Raw genomic sequence first — 19828 nt, 5'->3', positions numbered from 1 at the left:
AGATGTAGACCACAAAAATAAAGATATCTGTGCCTGTGTAATTGTTGGACTCATTTAGTCCTAATCACAGCATATTAAAGCATCTGAAATGTTTCTGCGGTAGAAAACTCCTTTTAATTTTTGTTAAGCCAGCGTTTCCCACATTCAATGAAGAAACTTTTGTTAATGCAATACTTTTTATTTTTAAGATTTTATTTTTATGTGAAAGGTGTTTATCTCTGTGTCTGTATGTGTACTGTGTCTACATATAATGACCAGGGGAGGGTAGATTCTCCAGAACGTGAGGCACCCCATGTGGATGCTGGGAACTAAACTCAGGCCCGAACTAAACTGAGTTGTTCTATGCCCCAGTATAGAGGAATGCCTGGGCCAAGAAGTGGGAGTGGGTGGGGAGGGGGGAAAGGGATAGGGGATTTTTGGAGGGAAACTAGGAAAGGGGACAACATTTGAAATGTAAATAAAGAAAATATATAATAATAATAATTTTAAAAAAGAGTATCAAGTGCTTTTAATCAAGAAACCATCCCTCTAGCCCTGCATGGCTTTGAGGGTAAGGGGGTGGGCTTGGGGAGTACTATCTGTAGAAGAATATACAAGATGTCCTAAGGTCTTTCTTTTGGGTCTCACTTTGCCCTTTGTCTTGCAGAGGACAAAGTAGCCTTCTTTCTAGTCTCCTCGGGGAATGTCTTGAGTGTTGCTGCTGCCTGGCAGCTCTTCATTGAGATTCTTTTGACTCAGACCAGCACCCAGCTTCTAGCTGGCAAGATAGTTCAGGAAGCCAGGAGCAGAGAAATGGCCTCTCTCTGAGGAGTCAGATTTTTATTTCCCAACCTAGCAGAGTTGGGCTGTACTCATGGAGATGCTCTTTGAATGAAAGTATTCTCTAGATTTCTGCAGAAGAACAGAACAGACATGGCAAGGGATAGACGTTGGAAAATGTTGGGAGAGTTTCAGTTGCAAAATGTTTCTTCTTCTCTCCCTTCGATTCTGGCCATTGCTGTGTGTGGCTGTCAAAGAACTCTGTCTTGTTTCTTCTTAGATTTTCTGACTTTGAAAGACAGGAATGCGCTTTGCTTTTCACCTCTTGGCTTAGTCCTAATGTCTGAATACTCTACTTTGGGGCCACAAAATACTTGCATCACTAATGCCTTAGATAGGCAGACACACTACAGGAGTGTGGAGTCTCTGAGGAGAATCCAGGACCATGTGGCAAAATGAAGATCCCTTCTAGGCTCAGAAGAAGCGGGGAGGTCCTGTGCCACATAGTGTGTGAGGAGCTTGCTCATCTCCTGGGCCTGCAGTCGGGCTGTCTCTGAATCAGGGGTGAGGATGGAATAGAGGAGAATCTAGAAAATCCAGTCATGTTAGGTCTGGTAATTTCGGGAATTGTCAAAATTTCAGCCTCAAATGGGGAGCTTTATAAGATGAAACAGCCCTGGCTGACAGTGCCCTTCCTCTGGTGAATGAGAAGTTTTTGTTAGTAGCTTTTGTTGACTTCTGATTGCATCAACCAGTGCTTTATGCTATCTCTATACAGCAGTACCCAAGGACCTGCCAAGTGACTCGATCAGAAGACACAGAGTGCTCTTTGGAAGCCAGTGGTCTTCTAACACCTTGAGTAATTCAGGTTTAACAAGAAGGATTTTAGGACGAGGCATGTGGTTTGGTGATAGAAAGGGCTTGCCTGGCATAATCAGGGCCCTGGATTCCATCTCTAGCACCACAAAAATCCCACCAAGCATTTTAAACAGATAGCTGTGCCCACAGGAGGCCTGTTCTGTGTCAGCGTTCTCTGGGGACCTGTTAAGATCAGACAGTGAGCAATGAGTCTCTGCCACAAGCTGATTCTATCTCTGCTTCAAGAGCCTGCGGCTCAGATAAGCTCTATAGTGACGGCTGGACTTCGTTGGTTGTGTTAGCTGTGTGTTCACTCTGAGCCTGGCCCCTTCCCCAGTGGCTTTATTACAAAGCAGGAAATTTAGGCTCAAAGAGTTTAAAGCACATTGAGGGCAAATGACTAGTAAATTGTTGTCCAAGATCAAATTTCTTCCTCTTAGCCACTATGCCTTCCCTCAGTGTAATGTTGAATCTCACAAATCTTGTTTTTTTTTTCTTTTGTGTATGTGTGTGTGTGTGTGTGTGTGAGAGAGAGAGAGAGAGAGAGAGAGAGAGACAGAGACAGAGACAGAGACAGAAAGACAGAGACTGAGAGAGACGGAGACTGAGGTGGGGACAGGGAGAGAGAGACACAGAGAGACAGACAGAAGACACAGAGACAGACATAGAGACAAAGAGAGAGAGAGAGACAGACACAGAGAGAGACACACACACAGAGACACAGAGAGAGAGACACACACACAGAGACAGACAGAGACAGAGAGACACAGAGACAGAGAGAGAGAGAGAGAGAGATATTTAGGATATATGACATGTTATTGCTTGTGTGTGCATGTATGTTTTTGCATGTATGTGTGTACATACACATATACACATACATAGTTATGTGAAGTCCCTTCTTAACTCGGTTTGTTTCCATCCCTGTGATAAAACACCATGAACAAAGCAGCTTGGGGGAGGGGTTTGTTTGGCATCCACATCATGATCACAGTCTGACACTGAGAGAAGGCAGGACAGAAGCTCCATCAGAAACCTGGGAGGAAGAACTCAGAGAAGGTGGAGGAGGGCTGCTTGCCGTAGGGCTTGTTCATTGCGGGGATCACTCGTTTTGTCTTTGTACATCATTCTGGACCACCTGCCTTGGGGTAGTGCAACTCCATTAATCAAGAAAATGCTTATGGGCCAGTCTGGTAGAGACATTTTCTCAGTTGAGGTCCCTCTTTCTAGATGACCCAGTTTGTGCTGGGTTGACACAACTGAAGCAGCCCAAGGCCCGAGGTTGATAGCCATCCATCCTCACCTCTTTCCCTCTGTACTCACTGAGGCTTGCTTTCTCTCTCACTCAGATCCAGAGCTTGCTATCCAGCTTGCCCTTGCACTCCCCTCTCAGCACCTCCGAGGCAGCAGTTATGGAAAGGCCACCATACCCACCTGTCTGTCCTTCCAGAGGGTGTCAGGAGCTCTAAACGCTGATCTTCACACTCTGTACCGAGTACTGGAACCTTCGAGCCATTCTCCCAGTCCAGTCTCCATCTCGGGCCCTGTGGAGACTTGCTTGGCATTGAGGAGGCTCCCTGGCTTTGGTGACTTGTGACTTTTTCTGAGCGGTGTGTTGCAGCCGTAGATACTAAGTGCCATGACAACTCACTGACTCTGGTCTGTTGTCTAACTTTCTCGGGCTTGCTCCAGGGAGAGAGTGAGCTGAGAGGACAGGAAGGATATGATTTTAAAGTATCTGTGCAGCTACCTGGAATTACGGTTTCCTAACCAGGCTCATAATTACAATAGTATAGGAGTGCTTGTATGATATGTAACTTGGAAGCCTTTAAAAATAAAGGAAGGAGAAGAATACATTTGTTTTCTAGATGTAAAGTGAACACGAGGGGCTCATTGTGGGAATAAATTCTTGCATTTTATAATTTCAATGGAAAAATAGGGCTTTTAATATATAAATATGACCTAATAAAGAGAAACCTGTGTCGTGGCTAAGCATATTGATAAAGAATATTTTAACTGTAGGCTGGCTCACCTGCATACTTAAATGGTTCCTTTGTTTCTCTTTATGCAATCTGTCTCCTTACAAATTCCAGTGTTAAATTAGACGTTATGTGAGGCCTGAGAGGTGGCTCAGCTGTCAAGAGCAGTTGTTGCTCTTGCAAAGGACCTGGGTTTTGGTTCCCAGCACCCACAGCACGATTTATAGCTGTTCTCAACTCTAGTTCAGGGGATTGGATGCCCCCTTCTGACTCCAGTGGGCACCAGGCACACACATGTTGGCATACATATGTACATGCAGGTAAAACTCAAACAGATAGAAACCAAATAAGTCTAAAAGAATTTCGTAAGATTCTACCTACCTGATGGAGTCATCCTTTGCCTTCGGGATGTGAGGTTGGAGCTGCCCAGCTAACTTTAGTTAACATTAATGATCACAGGCGTTAGGTGAATTATAGGTGCTTCATCTTTGCTCAGGGTCACAGAACTTAGTATATTTCCTTTCCAATAAACTTCAATCATATTTCTTCATCTTAGGGAAAATTTATGATTGGCTTTGTTTCATCTTAAGGGGGATATTAATTTCCTTATTGGTTTGTAAATTATGAACAACAACTTTTTGTCTTGCATGTAAATATTTTTCATGTTTATCTTTTTGCAAAAGTATCAGTGGAATTTTTTGTCATTTTTAAATTTATGTATTTTAATTTTTCTCTGCGTGTGTGTGTGTGTGTGTGTGTGTGTGTGTATGTGTACATGCACATGCGCATACAGCTACCACTGGATGAGGGTGTCAGATCCCCCTGAAGCTGGAGTTATAGGTGGTTGTAGCTGCTCAGTGTGGGTGCTTGGAACCTAACTCTGATCTGCTGGAGCAGCAAACATTCCTAACCACTGAGACCCTAACTTAGTTTTTGTTGTTGTCGTTGCTAATGTAGCAAGCCAAATCTTTTATTATTTTATATGTTCAGATTCTGTTTTCATGCTTAAAAAGACCTTCATTATCCCAATGTTATGAAATATTCAGACACACACTCCTCTGTTAATCATTTGATTCTGTTTTCAGTTCATGCTTTTATAAGTGAGAAGGTATAATAAATAATATAATAATATTACCAACATAATAAAAGCATATAATTTATTAACTCATTTTTCTTTCCCTCCTAGACCTGATGACGTATACCTGTTCTACACAGACACTCTGCTTGTCTCAGCTTGCTCTGTTTATTCACTATGACTAGGTTTTTGATAAATCTGTAATTGATGGTGTTTTTCTGCCTCTTGTTGGGTTTCCACTGAGTAAAGTGTCAGATGGTGAGGTCCCAGGGCCTCAGAATGGACATGACAAAAAGCTGAAGCAAGAAGGAATTGCTTGATAATTGAATCCCAGGACTAAGTGGGAGAGAAGCGGACAGTTCCGCATGCTAATGGGGGTGAAGGGGGAGAAGAGGACACAGGGCCTGAAATTGGTTTAGACATGGTGACAGGGTGCAGGAAGAAGGACACATGGAGTTGGTTTTTTGTTTAAATTTAAATCCATTAAAGCCTTCCTAACACAGAAGGGGTGTGTGTATATGTGTGGGGGTGCTCTGTCTCTTTGCCAACAGTAATGTAATTTTGGTCTTTGCATAAGTGTCCTGGGACCTCAATTCCCTGTCCGCACAGCAAATTCCCAGCACATGTGGTGTGGTAGAAACTCACAGCTTCCGGAGTTATTTCCTTTTGTTCTTAGTGTAGGGAAAATGACCAAACATATAGACTTCTTGCTCGCAGCCTCATGTCTGTAAGGGTACTTGCTTCTAATGTTTTTTCTTATTGTTCTAGGTATTGCTGCTAGAAGCTTCTCACTCCTCGGGATCTTTTCAGGGAAACCGAAACTGAGTAAACTGAGAATTTAGGTAAGTCTTTAAAAACAGAGAAGGGAGGGAGGGAGGGAGAGAATAAAGACAAAAATCCTCATTAACTGAGTCCCGGGGACAGGAGCGTATGTTGGTATCTTTCCACAAAGCGTTTCAGAGCTGTCTCTTACACCTTCCTGTGGTGCTCTCCAGGGTGTATGTGCTGCAGCTGGTGTGCATGGTACCCAGTCATGGTGCCTGCTTGCTGTTTGACAGCAAGGTTAGGTAGGTAAAAGGGGTGGACCTTGAGCTGGGCTTTTCCCTTGCCAGATTGTCCGCATGAATCCCCATTCACCCAAACTGGGTTATTTTGTACATATTTTGAGAGGGTGAAGATCGGAAGTGCTGGGTAAAGAGCTAATCAAACTAGAAACTCCCTATAGCCCTTGAAATGGAAGCAAGTGGTCCCTGGGGAACTTCAGGGTCTGGGAAGGTGGCTGTTGAATGGGAGGTGTAAAGATGAATTACAGGTAATAGGTTTTTCCTTGTAGGACATGTAGGACATAGGACAGCAGGGTCTTGGGTGGTAAGCATGAACACTCTGGACTGAGATGTAGGGATACGCCTTCTGAGCCTGGGTTTGCTAAGGTTTAGTCCGACAGGCAAGTCAGGTCAGACAGTGAAATGGACCTGTCAGTGCCTCAGCCCTCAAGTAGTGTAATAGGCCACCCAGGGGTTTCAGTTCTAGTCCTAACTGGCTGAAGACCCTGGGGCAGATCATTTCTATCTCTGTCTAACTGTCTTCATCTGTAGAGTTTGTAGGATGGTCTAGGCTAATTGTATGCTTTGAGATTTTGGGGGAGGATAGCAAAACCATGTTGGGAGCAGTTTACAGTGTCTTTTTCCCTGAAGATGTACAGATGACTGTTGGAGCTCAGAGGGAATACAGTGTATATTTATTTGTAGTTCTACGTCCTGTCTGGAATTTTTCATGGTAGAAGATTTTTTACAAAATAGTACTATTCTCTGCTAGAGTCATCTTATGAAAGAATGAGTGTTTTGATACTAGAAGATTAGGGGCAGGGTGTGGTGGTGCACACCTTTGATCACAGAACTTGAGGCGGGCAGAATTCTGTAAGTTCAAGGTCAGCCTGGTCTGCATAGGGAGTTCCAGGCCAGCCAGGGCTGTGTAGTGAGGCCCCGTCTGTCTTTAGAGAGTGCATAGTTAGTTTTATAAAAATGTAACTTTCCCTGCCTTTCCTCCGTTCTCTGTTAGCTAGTGACTGTCAGTGGAAGAATCCGGAGCAAGGGCCTAAGGGCTGACATTGGTAGGCTCTAGAGTATATATGCCCTAGAATGATGTGCCCAGTGTGCTGGGCAGCTCTAGCCAGCATTCGATACATATGACTGTCTATTTCAGAATTGGGGAGAGGGGAATGGCGTACCAAGATCTTCAGAGAAGTGAGCTTGGCACTTGGGCCCTAGAAAGTCAGTGACCCCAAGTATGAATTCAAGACTGACTGTAGATCAAGGGCATAGCCAAGAGTTATGAACTCACAGCAGTGGAGTCAGATGTGAAAAGAGTGTACTTGGTGACATCCTGTGCTGTGGGCTGTGGAGAAGGCATAGTACAGTTCTGTTGACTTCTCCTTGGGCAGTGGTGGTGGTGGTATTGGTGGTGGTGTGAGAGAGAGTGTGTGTGTGCGTGTTGCAGATGGAGAAAATCATGGCTGGGATTACTACTAGACAATAATGTCATGTGAGGGACAGTCAGAGTGCTCCCTGCTCCAGGAGGTTCCCACCATTCTGTTACTTCAGAGAGCCCTAGAGGTGCTGTGTTGTCTGTGTTTAGAGCATGGCTGCTCAGCTTTGTGTTTTTCCACATCCTGTGATTTCTAGCTTATGTTTCTGCTACCAATTCCTTTTTCGGAGAAACTCAATGGAATTTGACAGTCTCACCTGGCTGTCTTCTGCCCTGTCACCCCAGCTCTTGGCTTACTGCCTGTTTGTTATGCTTCAACTCTCAGGCTCTAACCCAAGAATATTTACTCACTGCCCTTTTCAGGGGTGAAAAAGACTATATCAAGCAAGAGTATAGGAGTTGCCTTAAATGTGGAGGAATCTGAGGGATCACCGGAACTTTTGACATGTCTGAAAGTATATATGCTAGGTGGGGCTTTTATTTTGACATGGACCAGGGAAAGGAAAATTGCTTTAAGGGATCTCTGGACTCCAGATTGGAATAAAATTTAATGAATGAACAATGAAACCAATCAATCATGTTCAGGAGCTTTTCAGAGAAGCAGGATGTTCTGGGTGGGATCTTCTAGGGATGAATGGTTAAGGACTGGAGACAGCCATGCTTCTCTGAAGTCAGTGTGGACTTTCAAAGGGACCTGTGTAAGCATGCAAGTGTATGTGCACGTATGTGAGGAGTGAGATGCTGATGGATGGGTGGGCAATGATAAACGGCTAGTTTAGTTTTCTTTTTCTTTTTTTTTTTTTTTAGTTTAGTTTTCTATTTAACGGCTCATGATGTGTTCTGGATTGGAGTGGCAGTGCAATCTGTTAAATTTATCTCTGCTCACTATAGCTTATAAGAGAAATATTTTAAAGGCTATCTTAAATTATAAAACCAACATATTGGTTTGGGCTCTCTGGGAAATTTGTAGTTCCTATTGCTGATTAGGGGAGGATATCCAATCTGTAAAAGTCAAAGTAGGACCAGTATGAATACTTGGCCTTCTATACCGATCACTTAAAGGCTATGATGTCAGTGGATAAAGCTGTTCCCGGGGCTCCTTTTCTTCATTAAAGATGAAATCAGTTATGCACTTTGATCTTCCCAGCATGCACCATCAGCCAGTTTTTGACTTTGGCCACTTCTTTGTGTCCCACCTCGGGCTGCCTGAGTGACTAAGGCTGCTCCCCAGAGCTGGGCTTCAGCCCCTGCACGCAGGTCCTTGCTCAGCTGCTGCAGTGCATGCTTTCAAACAAAAGCAACCACAACTTGCAGATTGGTTGTCATCGTTAAACTCATTGATGAGCTGGTGTGATGGCTCAGTGAGAAATAGCTCTTGTCATCAAGACTGATGATCAGAATTCAACCTCAGGACTCACATGGTGGGAAGAGAAAGTCTCTTTTCCCTATATGTTATCCTCTGACCTTAACACACACACACACACACACACACACACACACAATGGCATGTGTGTACCCTCATAGGTACATAGACATGCAACCTAAACCAATTAATATGAAATAAAAATAGATTAACCCACAATTGAACAGGGTGTGCCATTTCCCTGAACTTGATAGCTAATTATATATGTCCATTTTTTTCCCCTCCTTTGAAGTTAAAATCCTAAGGGAGAACTCAAGATTTGATTTTTTCTAACAATTGATTGCATTTTATGGAATCAGTGACTTTTTTCAATGAGTGATTTTTGCTTGTATTTACATATTTTCCTTTGGAACATAAACCTTTAAAAAAATAATTCAGTCTTCAGGGCTGGAGAAATGGCTCATGAGAAACCTGAGTTTGGATCCCCATCACCCTTGTGAAAATCCAGGTGTGGGGGTGCACATGGAACCCCAGCACTAGGGTGGCAGAGACAGGTGGGTCCTGGGGCTCAGGGACCCTGCCAATGCTCAGCTTCATGTACAGACACAGAAGCATGTACATACATGTCCAAACGAGAGATCACTCTTCTTTTAGGCTCTAAAATTTAGAAGATTCAAATCAAACATGAGAATTAGCTTTCCAAATTTATAAAAATTACCAGTATATTTGCAGAACTGAAAAGTAACTTAATAATAATAATAATAATAATAATAAAACCCCAAATGTATGCTGCTCCTTCAAAAACCTCGTGTTCAATTCCTAGCACCCATATCAGCAGGCACAGAACTGCCTATAACCCCTGCAGGTACTAGACTCACGTGTACCCTCATAAATATAATTTAAAGTGAGAATAAAATCGAAAAACAAGCAGAGGCAAAGGATCCAAATATAACACTCAAAGAGTCCATAAGAATATGAGTAAACACTCAAAACATTGAGTTTCAGAGAAATGTAAGAAATGGCTGGGTGGGAGATAGCAGTGAAAACTGTGGTGAGCTAGGACTGCACACTGTGAGAGCAGCTCACAGTAACGTGATGAGAGATACCGAGAAAAGGGAAGCCTTGTATGTGGGAAGACCACACAGGATCCATCAGTCCCACCGCTGAGACTGATGTATCAGAAGTAAATGGCATAGCAAAAAGAGGTCTGCAATGCCTGTATGGATTCTGTTGTTGCTGTTTTCAGTTCTTAAGTTTTGTTTTATTATTTGCATCTGTGTACGTGAATGCTACAGGGAGTGAGTTGAAGTCAGTAGCTTTCAGGAGTCAGTGCTCTCCTTCAACTGTGGGTTCTAGGACTCGAACTCAGGTCGTTAGGTTTTTATGGAATGTGCCTTTACCCAGGGAGCCATCTTGCCAAGTAAGCAGCGTTATTCCTCAGAGACAAAATATAAAATTTGTATGTTATCATTTAACAAATGAATGAAGAAAATGAGCTACACGTACACAGTGGCATGCTTCTCCACCCTGAAGTCGGCAATCTTGTCTCTCAACAGCTCGAGTAATTCTAGAGAATGTTGTATTAAATGGAAACGCATGGAAAGAAAAATAACTACGTGTTATATCTATGCAGAATCTATAAATGTTGAACTTAAAAAGTAGAGGAATGGCCGGCAGCTGCTTGGGGCTGAGAAGCTGTAGTTAGGAATGGATTCAGAGATCTCTCTAATAGCAGCGTTAATGATGTACCCTTGAAAACCGATAAAAAGAATGTGTGTTCTTACCACATATAAAAGCACGGGAGGTAATACATGTTAATTATCTCGATGTAACCATTTTGTAATACAAGTCAAATTATTACAGGCAAATAGCTAAAAACAGGAAGCATTTCAGAAAGCTGGTAAAAAGTATTGGTGTCTTCCGTGGGCATGGGCATGGTCACTTAGGCCTGTAGTACCAGCAGTCAGGGCCTCACATGGTTCTTCTTAGAAGCAACTGCTTCTTTTTTTGCAAATTTTGTTTGTGTGTTGGGTGATTCTCATGTATATATAGCATGCTGTATCTCTTTTTACGTTATTAGTGTCTATCTGTCTGAAGTGGGTGGATGCAAGCGCATATGTGTGCAGGGAAGGTAAGAAGTCAACTTCAGTTGTTTCCCACCTCACCGGTGTCACAGGGTCTCTCACAGTTTGGAGCTCAGTGATTCAGCTGCCCAGGGAGCTCCAGAGGTATCCTATTGCCACCTCCAGCACTGGGATTAGAACTATGGGCCACTGCAGATGTAACTTTTATTTCCCTGAGTGTAATTGTTGTCTTGGAGCCTTACTGCCTCCATCTGCTGACCTAGGCCTAGTCCTGGAAGCTTCGAGCCTCCATACAATCTTACCTAAGCCTAGAAAGTTTTCAGTTTCTGAGACTGACTTCTGAATTAAGCTCTCCCTTTCTTGCTCTTTCTGATTTTGGCTGGCTGGTTCAGTTTCGTTGCTCTGGCTTAAACTTCTCTTCAAACTGACTGATCAATCTGGCTTCTCTCACCTTCTCTTAAATTGCACTGTTAGGCCTCAAACTAATTCTGACAATCTGTTCTAATCTTCTGGCCAGATCCTTCTCCTTCTCTGGTCTTCGTCTGTGACTTCTTGTTGTCTCTTCAACCTGTCTCTGTAAAACTTACCCAGTGAGACTGCTTCCTGTCCTCTGCACTGCTGTCTCTTAAGTAGCTTCCCTTTCCTCTCCTCATGAGAGTTGGGCATATCCCATTGTCAAATCGTTCTCTGATTCGTTCCTTTGTCTGCCACACAAACATCACTTTCAAACTTGGGTGCTTCCTTCTAAAACTAACTTTACCTTCATTGTTTGGGGTTAACGTAGGCTTACATTTTTCAAAACCCACTTTAATAAGGGTTCTAGTCTACCAACAAAATGTAGGCGAGAAAGATGGTTAATAGGGCAAGGGGGATATGGACCTATTTAGAAGTAGTTCTTTAGGGTAATACCAATCTTTGTTGTGATGTCCAAAACATCAAACATGAATCAGTAGCAGCAGCTCAACCCAGAAGAAACCACAAGGCCCCTCTGAATCTGCATGAGTCTGCAGAAGTGGCAAGAAGCAGCCAGAATAGCATGAGAAGGTTTTGACTTGTTCTCTAGAAGGCATGACAAGCAAAGCTCTTCGAAGACCACCAAAGCCTTGCAAGGCAAACCAATGCAAGAGTCTTACAAGCTGAGCCACACCACAATTTGAAACAGGTTTTTCCAGTAAACAACCTAATCTCAGGGTTTACAGTATGATCAAATAGCCTGTAACAGGCCACCATGCCTGGCTTTTTACATGGGTTCTGGGGGTGAAACTCACTCAGCAAGCATTTCCCCAGCCCCTCCCTTTGTCAGTTTTAAGGGCTGATTCTGGATGTCCTGCAATCCCGTAAAGATCATTCCCCATCCTTTCTTCCTCTTATGGCTGATTGATGCCTCAGGCCTACCCTGTCTCCTATGAGTCTTGTTTTCTTTCCTCCATACTGTTTCTTTGTTTACACCAACCCACCCCTAATCAAATTTTCAGTTTTAGGCAGTGATATCTTTAGTTTTATAGTCTCAGGATTGGTGATAGATACATACATTCTAGTTTGACAGGTTTGATAGTTTTTTTGTTGGTAGTAGTGATTGAATCTAGTGGCTTATACATGGCTTACAGAGCCCTCTACCACTGAGCCACACCCCTTTACCTTTCTGTTCTGTTGTTTAATTGCAGTTACAGCTTGTATGATTTAGCTCTTGGTTCTAAATGTGAGGCGCCAGTAAGCAATATTTGATATAATTAAGTAAATAAATACTGTCCCCATCCAAGCATGCTCAGGTGGTCCTCTAATGCCTTTGCACTTCAGTGGAGCGTGACTAAGTGGAGCTTTTACACTGCACCAGCAATCTTGAATGCAGTCTGAAGTTTCCTAGGCTCTGTCCTCATCTTCTCTCTGAGCAAGCCACTCGGCTTGTGAATTCCTCTGATGCTGGGTCCCAAGGTTTGTCTCAGCACGACACTAAGCAAGTGCTGCTATTAGGGAAAAGCTCCTTCGCACACTGGGTGACAATGACAGTTTAGGGACTGGTGTGTGGAGGGGATCAAGAATCCTGGGTGAACCCTGGGATGAATTGCTTCTCAGATTCTGGGGCAGGCTGCGAACAGTGACTTCCTGTGGCTCCATAGGCTGGAAATGCCTTCCCTGCATATAGTGTGTTTGCCATCCTTTCTTCAGCGAGCTACTGCCCTTACCTGCCCTCACTCTTGCTAGCTCTGGCCAGCTTCTCAGGCTTGTGACCCTGAGCTCCCTTTACAGAATCCTGCTCTGACTTGGGCTTGGGGAACATCCATTCCTACACTGCTCCTGTGCTGAATTTGAACTGAGAGGAAGAACACCTACCCACCCTCCTGGTGCGTAGCACAAGTGTGCTGTCAGCAGTTAGTTGTTTCTGTACCTAGCCTCTCCATCCAGCCTTCCCACCCCCACCCCAACAAGCTGCTTTAAACCCAGTTTCAAGCTCTTCTAGGTTCCTAGTTACCTGGGACAGATTCTAAACTGCCTTCATCAAAAGAAAAAAGTACATGAAGTTTAAAGTCTTTTTTTCCTACCTGATATAAATAAACTCCAATATTTTCTTTAGTTTATTTACCTCGGAGAGGTGAGGGATGGTTGAGTCTTTCCTGCTGAATGCCTGGCTCTTGGTGCCTAGGTTTTCCAGGACTCTCCACTGGACAGCTGCAGCAGGCTGGTGGGCTCCACACTTAAATTGAGAACAAGACACTGGCCTCCTCTCTTCCCTGAAGGCTGGGTTCAGAGGAAGCAACTCAAGGATAGACATAAGGATTGGCCTCAGAGAACGGGATGGTGTGAAGTGTTCTCTCATGTTTATGTTTACACACATACTGCCAAGGAGCAGTGGAGTCTGTGAGTGACAGCAAGTAGGAGATGGTAGTGGGTTTCCAGAAGAGAGGCTTTTGCATTTTGTAAGTGTGAGTTTTGGTGCATCAAACAACGCAGCTATCAATCTCCACCTGGAATGAAGTCCTGAGGTGGGCTGCTCAGACCTGGCTGAACAAGGACATACTCCCACCACAGCAAGATTTCAGTGGGATAGTGCCAAGCCTTCATTGGGGTAAATGTCTCAAGTCAGTACCCACAGCAAATATCCCTTCTAGACAAATATATCACATATAAGAATTGCTTGGGGGAGCTGAGAAGATGGCTGAATAGTAACAGGGCTTTCTCTGCATTGAGAATTTCCAGCACCCAGCCAAAAGCATGACTCTGTGAGCCTGTAAATCCAATGCTGTCCAGCAAGACTAACTGAAAAAACAATGAGGGGTAGGCTCAGTGAGAGACCCTGTCTCAAGAGGAGAAGGTAGGAAGGGATAGAGTAGGTCTTCCAAAGTTTTCCTCCGACCATCATATAGCACACACAGGTAAGTGCACTCACACACTCGTACACTACATGTCTGTAGGGATGTTAGGGATGTGTGTGTGTGTGTGTGTGTGTGTGTGTATGTGTGTGTGTGTGAAAGACAGAGGCAGACACACACACACACACACAGAGAGAGAGAGAGAGAGAGAGAGAGAGAGAGAGAGAGATCACTAAAATCTTAGGTTAAACATAATCCATGTGCTTCAATTTGTTTTTATGTAGATGCTCAATTGACTTCATACTTTGGCCAGTGGAAACTAATTCAAGGCAACTCCTACTTTCTTTGAGATGACTCTGGCGTGCTTTGTATGTGTCTCACCTTCTGCTCTGACAGTGTTACAGACTTCAGTATCCCATTCTTGACTAGCCTTGAGTTTGCCATGTCTCCGAGGACTCCGCTCTTTTAGGTGTTTAGAGGGCACAGGTGGAGAAACGAGGCACATTGATCACTGTGGATCTTCCCAGTGGTCACAGCTAGAGACTGTATATGACTACATAAACAGGTTGTTAGTTCACAAGGAAAGTCAGTAGGTAAGGTTTTTTCTGCAGCTTCATCAGCGCCCGTTCTTTCTTTTGTACATCCCAGTTATCTTTATCTGCTTTACCTCATGCTCCATATACAGTGGTCTTCATTGGAAAGATAACTTGAAAAACTGGTTTGGTTTTATTTTCCATTCTCAGAAATTCCTTTTTGTACTTAAATGGCTATTTGATTTTATTCTGTGTGTATGCGTGCATGTGTACGTGTGTGTTTGTGTTCATGGCTCTGGGTATACTTGGAGGCCACAGGACAACTTGAGGTGTTGCTCCTCAGATGCCACCCACCTTGCTCTTTTGAAACTGAGTCAGTCGGTAGCCTGGAGCTTGCCCAGCAGGGTAAGCTCTCTGATCAGAGCGTCCATAGCAGAAGGGTAGGGGAGTTCCTTGAGGCCTCTTCTGTATCAAGGGACTTTTACTAGTCCCATTGGCCTTGTGACAGAACCCTTCCTCAGTTCTCCACCTTAGGTACCAGCACCTTGAGAGTTGGGTTTTCTTGTGTGAATTTGGGGGCCACAAGCAGTAACAGGAAATGTAACATTTGCCCCATCCTCCTCCTCCCGTTTCCCCTATCCCATAAGATCCCTTGGGTAGCAATTGAAAGCATTTCTGGTTTCAATTCGGAGAACTCATACATATGCAAACTCATGTATGCTCTATCTGTTGTTCCCTTCCTAGGTGGACACTAGCACATAGAACACACGTTTTTTTCCCTTGTTTTTTGTTTTTTCCTTCTTTCCATGGGTCCTGGTTCTTATTCCACCACCCCATGTGCAGCTCATCATCCCTCACTCCCTGCAGCTCGCCCGTCGTCCATTCTGTACATTTGTTCTGGGTTGTCTGGCCTGTGTCCTGTGGGTGGACATCTGGGTTGCTTCTATCTTGCACTGTTCAAATAGTCTATGGCAGCCCCCTTGGGCACTCCCAAGCTTTTTCTTTTTCCTTTTGTAACCTCATGGTAGTCAACTGCGTGTGTTTCTTTTAGAGCAAGAAGGGTCTCAGCAGACTGTAAGACTTCACAGTTTGGGAGCAAGAGAAATGCTGGGGTGACGGGGGAAACAGAAGACTATGTCCATGCTACAGACATTGTGTTCTTAATAGGAGTAAACCAGGCTTTTGGAAGGTTGGCTAGATCAGTGTCCTATGTTGACAGGCCTCAGACGGTGGATTCTATGCTGCAAGCTTAGAGTTAGTGACCTGTTCCCGGAAAGGACTGGACTGTAAATATTTTAGGTTACTGTCTGGGCTGCAACCACACAGCCCTGCTGTTGGAACACAGAAAGCAATTGAAGACAGTTCATAAATAGGTGTGGCCATATTCCAAATAATCTTGATTCATGGGCCTTGAAATGTGAATTTGGTATAATTTGTATGCATTAAGAAGTATTCTTAAGGGTATTTATTTTTTCCATCGCTGTTAGAAAACCTAAGAACTTGGGACTGGAGGTTTGTCCGTAGTAGAGTGCTTGCCTTGTTGCCCTTGGGGTTCAAATATCCAACATTACAGGGCAAGAGGGGAATGGTGAGAGAGGGAGGGAGATGGGGGAGTTTGGGGGTGAGGGTGCGGGGCTGAGGGGAGTGATTAAGAACTCTCGGTGTATAGGCTTGTTTTGCAGACCTCTACTCTAGGCTTTTTGGAGCCTATTAGATTCTTAAACATAAGAGCTACTTGCTGAAAAGGTTGTAGGTAGCCTTTCAAAGAGGGATTCATCTGGGGCCTGGAGTCCAGGCTCCGGGGGCTGCTCGTGGCTTGGAAGCTGCATTTGGAAGCATCCTGCGGAAGTAAAATGAGATTTCTTTTCTGTTTTTATTATCTGAGGCTGAGAACTATTAGGAAACATGTAGCTCATTATATTACAGGATATGAAATTTATTTCTCAAAGCTGTGTTTTCTAACTTTGTACAGATGGCATGCAGAGAGCATGTAAACCCACCCTTCCATGTTGTGTGGGCCTGGGGTGATGATGGTCTCTTATCCTGTGCATTCTTCTTCTACCTTCTCCTGTCTAGAAATCAGACCAAATTCTGCTCAAAGGCGAGCCTTCCAGAGCAGCTGCCTCATGTGTCTTGATGCTTACTGTATTTGTAGCCTTTCTGTTGAGGACATACTGTTTCGTTTGTGAGAGAAGAACCATAGTCAATGTAAATGAAAAGTACATCTTTGTATAATGGAAATTATTAGAGCGCCTTTTAAAATGTCAGCATGGATTAATGCAGACAAGAAGGAGAGGAATGTATTAGAAAGTAGGTCAAGTTATCTCATGTTTATGAATGAGACAAATTATACTGTAGATTTGGGTTTATAAAACTTGAGTGATAGTATAGTTTATATGAATTATCCTAGCCTAAACAGTATTACCCAAAAATGTAATTAAAATAAATTGAGTTTGTTTCTTTATCCTCTGTGGCTAAGTATTTTATACCTAATGTTTTACAAATTTAATAATCTAGTAAAAAACCATGAGCTTCTAGTTATTGTTCATATTTCCTGTATTGAACACAGGGTTGGCTCTCGGGAATTAGAGCCAGCAGAGAGTCCTTCCAGGAGGTAGGTGTTCCCAGAATCCATCCAAGACTTAGAGGATTATTTCCAGTGAGCTTCCCACAGCTATCTCACCCTCCCAGAACCGGGTCAATTCCTTGGGCTTCTGCTGTAGGGAGTTCTTTGATTAGGAGCCCAGGATCTAATCTGTGGGCTCAGACACCGTGCCTCTTACACAAACAGGTCTTATTTACATCCCCTTCTTCCCATGATCGGTTCCAAGTCAGAGCTACTCATCTATCTCATTGGTGGAATCTAAGCCAAGCAACAAAGGAGTTAGATGGATACTGCAGTTTAGGTCTGTGGTTTCTCAGCCTGTTAGTGAGTCAGTTCGGTACTTGCCACGTTTCTGGCCTCATGAAATACCTCTTTAGAGAAAAACCTGCTGCAGTTAGGTGCTTCAGGAACAGAACAGAGTGAGAATTTCCTGTCCTTAGATGATGCTTTGTATCAATGTAATAAGCTTTATTCATTGATTACCTGAGAAAACCTAGGGAGGCATTATTTGTTACTTCAGTTTTCAGTGGGGTGGTCTTACTGAAGGAAGATCTGTGGTGTCATAGTGAGAGCATGCAGTGACCAAGGGATGAGATGTAAAAGACACTGAGGACTATCTCTTATACAAGTTGGTCAGTCAAAATTCTATCCCCAGTGTCTTGTCTTAAAACAGTGGCTGTACTAACTAGGTGGAAAGTCAGAGACATCGCCTTGTTCCTTAGCCTTGCTGACAAATTCTCTGAACTCTGCATTGCTCTGTGAATGGTTAGTGCAATTGGTCATCCCCCTGTTTCCACTCTTCTCTTCCTGTGCCTCAGCTGCCTCTGCCACCACCACCTTCTTGAAGGAGGTTCTAGATAGAAATACTCAGAAATCTGTTTCCAGAAATGGGACTTAAATGGAAGATGCTTGATCTTGCAGTTAAGCAGACTTGTGTTCAGGCCCCAGGCCCAGCAGTTAACAGGTTTGTGGATTTTGGCAAGGGTGGATCTTTCTGTGCTGTTGCTGGGTTGTGTAGAATAGATCTGAGGCTACCCTCTTTAGCACGGTTACTTCAGAGCTTGTTGCTGGGATGGGAAGAATAGACCTGAAGTTAGCTGCCCTCTCGACCGTTGTCACCTTTCTCATTGCTGTCACAGAATGCCTGACAAAAGCAACCACAGATCAAGGTCAGCTTAAGCTTGAGGAAGGAGGATTGATTTTGCTTCTGGTTTGTGGGTACAGTCCCCATGTTAGGAGGGTGTGGTGACAGGAGACGAGGGACAGCTGAACTGAGAGAAGCCAGTGCTGCTGCTAAGCCCATCCTCTCCCTTTTATTCAGTTGAAAACCCTAGCCCAATTAACACCGTCTAGAAACTCCATCACAGATTAATGAATGGCCAAAGGTTTGTCTTCTAGGTGATTCTAGATCCTGTCATGTTGACATTCAATATTAACAATCAAGTTCCCCATAGTATGATAGTAGTTTGCATCTTTGGTGTGGTGACATTGTCCCCAGGAACCTACCTCCATAATCACTTTCATCTTTTTTGGTACCCTGAGGTCCTATACCCATCTTTTGCAGATAGTATAAGCTAAAGAGAGGAGAGGAGAGAACATCAATTAAGAAAATATTGCCATAAAATCCGGTTCTAGGCAAGCCCGTAGGGCATTAGTGATTGATAGGGAGAGCCCATCTTATGGTGGGTGGTGATATCCCTGGGCTGGTGGTCCCATGGCTGAATAAAACCATGGAAGCAAGGCAGTAAGCAGCATGCCTCCATGGCCTCTGCATCAGCTCCTGCCTCCAGGATTCTATCCCATTTGAATTCCTGTTCTGACATCCTTTGATGATAAATTGTAGTATAGTAGTATAAGCATAATAAGCCCCTTCCTTCCCAATTTGCCTTTTGATCATGGTGTTTCATCACAGCAATAGAAACCCAGACTAAGATAAGTAAGATCCTGGAGTGGGGTATTGCTGTGGCAGACCTGACCATGTTTGGAGGAGAATTGTGGGAGGACATTGGAACACTGTGCTAGAAGACCCATTGAGTAGTGACAGATCTGTGGGATGTTCTGTCTGAGCTTTGAAGATAAGACTGTTGAGATCAAGGGTAGAGAGATGGCTCAGCAATTAAGAGCACTTGGCTGCTCTTCCAGAGGTCTTGAGTTTAAACCCCAGCAACCACATGCAGCTCACAGTCTGCTGGTCTCTTCTGTTGCGTAGGTAGGTATACACGCTGACAAAGCACTTGCACACATAAACAAAAAATAGATGATAATAAATAAATAAATAGGTAGGTAATCTTTTTTTAAAAAATGCTGAGAGCACTGCAGGCGATGGATGCCTTCAAATAAAGTTTCAGAGGGAAGCAAAGGCTCTCCCGGGCCTTTTCTGTGAAGAATCTGTGGTGTCTCCTCAGCTGGAGCTGAGGGATTAGCAGTGATTAAGAAGAGACCAGCATCATTGAGGTAAAATCTTCTGGGAAGGGGTTTCCTGAGTCAGCACACAGAAGCTGTGTTCAACAGGCGGCCAAGGTTGTACCCTGTGCTAGCAGCTGGAATTGCTAGGCCATCCGTGGTTTTGAAGACATAAAGGGGTCATGGAGAGAAGCTGAGGCTTAGCACTCTGAGAGGCCAGAAGAGGCCATTGGTGAAGGTGCAGCCTAGTTGCAAAAGAAGACCCAGCAATTTTGGAGATGCCAGTACCATGGGATGACCTCCAAGAACAGCAGCAGTAGTGGTATGGAGCCTGCCCAAGTGTATAAGACAAGCTGTGTGTGCTTCAGAGGGCAGAGCTG

The 19828-nt window shown here is 43.9% G+C and overlaps 1 protein-coding gene across 6 annotated transcripts in view; it reads left to right on the top strand.

The window, feature by feature from the left end:
- The window catches only part of Tln2 (talin 2), a 425612-nt gene that overhangs the window by 168752 nt on the left and 237032 nt on the right, over positions 1 to 19828 (top strand). For all 6 annotated transcript variants that reach the window (XM_085844756.1, XM_085844751.1, XM_085844753.1 and 3 more), the window contains one exon: positions 5437 to 5510. The gene's annotated coding sequence lies outside the window, so the exon portion shown is untranslated. The remainder of the gene's footprint in view (positions 1 to 5436; positions 5511 to 19828) is intronic.

Source organism: Mus caroli, unplaced genomic scaffold (assembly GCF_978045245.1).
Source record: "Mus caroli unplaced genomic scaffold, Mus_caroli_1 scaffold_11, whole genome shotgun sequence".
NCBI lineage: Eukaryota > Metazoa > Chordata > Mammalia > Rodentia > Muridae > Mus > Mus caroli.
The sequence above is the reverse complement of the archived record's forward strand: the minus strand, read 5'-3'. Positions and strand labels throughout refer to the sequence as shown.